Raw genomic sequence first — 3,301 nt, 5'->3', positions numbered from 1 at the left:
CCAAAGAAAGATCTTTTCTTCATCTTGACCCGAAGCAAGTTCTCAGCAATCTTTGTTCCTGGGGAGACAAAGCTTAGCAAGGCCACAAGATACATTGCCAGTGTCTTCATTAATTCATTCTCTGTCTGCAAAACAGTCCTAGGACCCCTGAAAACATTAGCAAAACCCTCTTCCAGGATTTCTGTAAACATACAACAAGAAAATCCTTCTTCAGGGCTTCTGAACCAACAGCCAGGTTCCAGGACCTCTGCAACAACAGCATTGTCCTTCACCACTGGACAGAATTCACTCTCTGTCTGCAGGACAGTCTCTGGGGCTCTGAACCAACAGCAAGTTTCCAGAACCTCTGCAACAACAGGACTGTCTTTCATCAGTGAACAAATCTGGCGAAACAACATCAAAACAGACAGACAAAGTACCAGTCGTGTCTCCTCAGTCCTAGGAAGCTCTGGGTGGCAGCTCTCAAAAGTCCTGGGCAAGTCAAACTGGCCCTCAGCAATGCTCTCCATCTCTCTCTGCCTCCAAGATGCTGCGTTTAAAAAGTTCTGCCTCTCTCTTTTCTTGTGTCTCTCTAAATTTACATCACCAGTTCCTCCCAGTTCAGCACTCTCTTTTCACATCAACAAGTCCATCCCACAAGTGGGATTCACAAGCTCTGGGTTTTAATACAATCAAACCAAAAACCAAGCCATACAGGGGGATATTTAAATTCCATTACTATTACACATAATTGTTACAAATATTTATGCTTTAAAAATTTTTGTTTAGGGGCAGCTAGGTGGAGCAGTGAATAGAGTACTGGCCCTGGAGTCAGGAGGACCTGAGTTCAAATCCAGTCTCAGACATGTAACACAAAAACTAGCCATGTGACCTTGGGCAAGTTGCTTAACCCCAATCTCCCTCCAAAAAGAAAAAAAAAATTGAATGGGGAAAGAGATAGAAGAAAAGAAGCCAAATTTTTGTTACTTAAAAATAATATTTAATTTTAAATAAAGGTTAAAAAAAGCAAAAATGTACAAAAGGGGTGATCAACCCATTTCTCAGTCTTTTCCTTGGAGGCTTTGAAAGAGAAAGGCTGCTTTAAGTTGCTGGCTAAAGAGAGATAGCTAGCTGTATTTCCTCCTCTCAGTTACATGTCTCTGAGCACATGGTAGCTTTGTTTCTTTTGTGTTTATTCTTCCCTGATCTTGGGTGAATGAGTATTCTGAGAAGGGAGAGCATAGATGTCATGGTGAGTACAGGAGATCCAGAAGTCGCCACAGAGTTCATAGATTATGGTAGCAGTAGCAAGAAGAGTTGGGAAGCAATTAGGTGCAATATGAAATGGACATGCACAAGGAGAAACCTTGCAGGCATTGCAAGTTTTAGAGAAATTGCAGGATGAGCAGCTGGCCCAATACCAGCCAAACCCAGCAAGGAGCCAGATCAGTAGCTGGGTGGCAGTTGGCATTTTCCCCTTCTCTAGCACCTGAGCAAAAGTGGGGGAGAAAGTACCAGCAGGAGCAAAGTGGACTAGATAGATCCAGTCCAACACATCCAATAGAAAGCTACACCTAACAATAACATCATAAAGATTCTAACAAAGGGAGAAAAGGATTTCAAAGACCAGGAATCAGGAGTTCCTCTTTTGTCACGTGTTCTTAAATGCACACCTTATTATTATTGTATTTTTAATTTGAATCCACTCTTCCCAGGGACTTTGGATGTTCAAGGGAGGATTGCTTCCCTAGTTTAGTGAGACTGTTCCATACCAACTGTTTTTGCTATGCTTTCTCAGTACATCTTCTCTTTAAAAGTCAATGGAGGTACCCCTTCTGCTTCAGCCTGTGCGGTGCTGTCTCACCGGTGAGCAGTGGTGAGAAGGAATCGCAGGCAGACCCGGCCCGAGCTGTGTCCCGTCCTGTCCCTCAGCCTGCCATGGAGTACCTTATCGGCATCCAGGGGCCCCACTACATCTTGGTGGCCTCGGACTGTGTGGCCGCCAGCAACATCGTCCAGATGAAGGACGATCATGACAAGATGTTCAAGGTGAGTGAGAAGATCTTACTTCTGTGTGTTGGAGAGTCTGGAGACACTGTGCAGTTTGCTGAATACATTCAGAAAAATGTCTAGCTGTACAAGATGCGCAATGGGTATGAATGGTCTCCCACAGCAGCAGCTAACTTCACACATCGAAATCTGGCTGACTACCTCCGGAGTCGGACCCCATGTCATGCCAACCTCCTGCTGGCTGGCTATGACGAGCATGAAGGACCCGCACTGTACTCTATGGGCTACCTGGCAGCCCTGGCCAAAGCTCCATGGGCAGCCCATGGCCATGGTGACTTCTTGACCCTCAGCATCCTAGGTCATCACTACAAACCTAGTATCACGCGTGAGGAGGCCATAGAGCTCCTGAAGAAATGTCTGGAGGAGCTCCAGAAGTGCTTCATCCTGAACCTACCGTCCTTCAGCGTTCGGATCATTGACAAAGATAGCATCCATGAGCTGGACACCATCCTCCTTTCCAAGAAGAGCTAACCTACCACTGACCCCCAACTGAGTCCACTGGCCAGCTTACCTTTTTGTGACTGGCTCCTTTACTATTGTTTTCTACACTTCTGAAATTCAGAGAACTAGATCCCAATAAAGCTGGATATTGACGGAAAAAAAAAAAGTCAATGGAGTCTGACTAAATTGGTAATGGAGAGCACACTGATGGGGGCTCAGGAACTACAATATTAGAAGCCACTGACTACTATAGTAGTCAGTTACTCTCTGAGGACCCATGTCATCCAAATGACCCAAGAAGGAGTGCTTCATATTTATTCTTTGTGTCTGTGTAAGTGTGCATGTATGTGTATAGACGTGTGTATGAACATATATATGTATTTGTTTTCTCTCTGTTAGGATGTAAATTCCTTGAGAACAGGATTTATTTCCTTCTTTGTATTTGAATCAACAATGCCTTTCACAGTGCTTGACACATGGTAGTCAAATAATGAATGCTTATTGATTGATTGATTCTTTTTCCCCCCACTGATATATTGTTTTCAATCAGGTTATCCTTTCTTTCCATGCCTAAAGTCACTGATGTTTAAAATTGAATGAGAGACCCTCATATATGTCATTACAGATTTGTTATAAAGCAAGAGTAAAACAAATAAATAGGCACATATTCTATATATGAGCACCATTTACCTTATAAGAATTCTTAACCTGAGGTTCATAAATTTTTTTTTTAATTTATAACTATATCACCATAATTGGTTTGCTTTCTAATCCCTTATTTTTTATTTTCCATGTATTTAAAAACACTGTT

At 42.9% G+C, this 3,301-nt stretch overlaps 1 pseudogene; it reads left to right on the top strand.

Annotated features, from left to right (window-relative positions):
- Positions 1-1,816: 1,816 nt before the first annotated feature.
- Positions 1,817-2,656, top strand: LOC138143596 (proteasome subunit beta type-2 pseudogene; annotated as a pseudogene).
- The last annotated feature ends 645 nt before the right edge of the window (positions 2,657-3,301 follow it).

This window comes from Petaurus breviceps, unplaced genomic scaffold (genome assembly GCF_028583685.1).
Source record: "Petaurus breviceps papuanus isolate PSGF00001 unplaced genomic scaffold, PetGlider_PUasm1.0 90650, whole genome shotgun sequence".
In the NCBI taxonomy this organism is placed as follows: Eukaryota; Metazoa; Chordata; class Mammalia; order Diprotodontia; family Petauridae; genus Petaurus; species Petaurus breviceps.
Note: the sequence above shows the minus strand (reverse complement) of the source record. Positions and strands in the feature narration are given on the sequence as shown.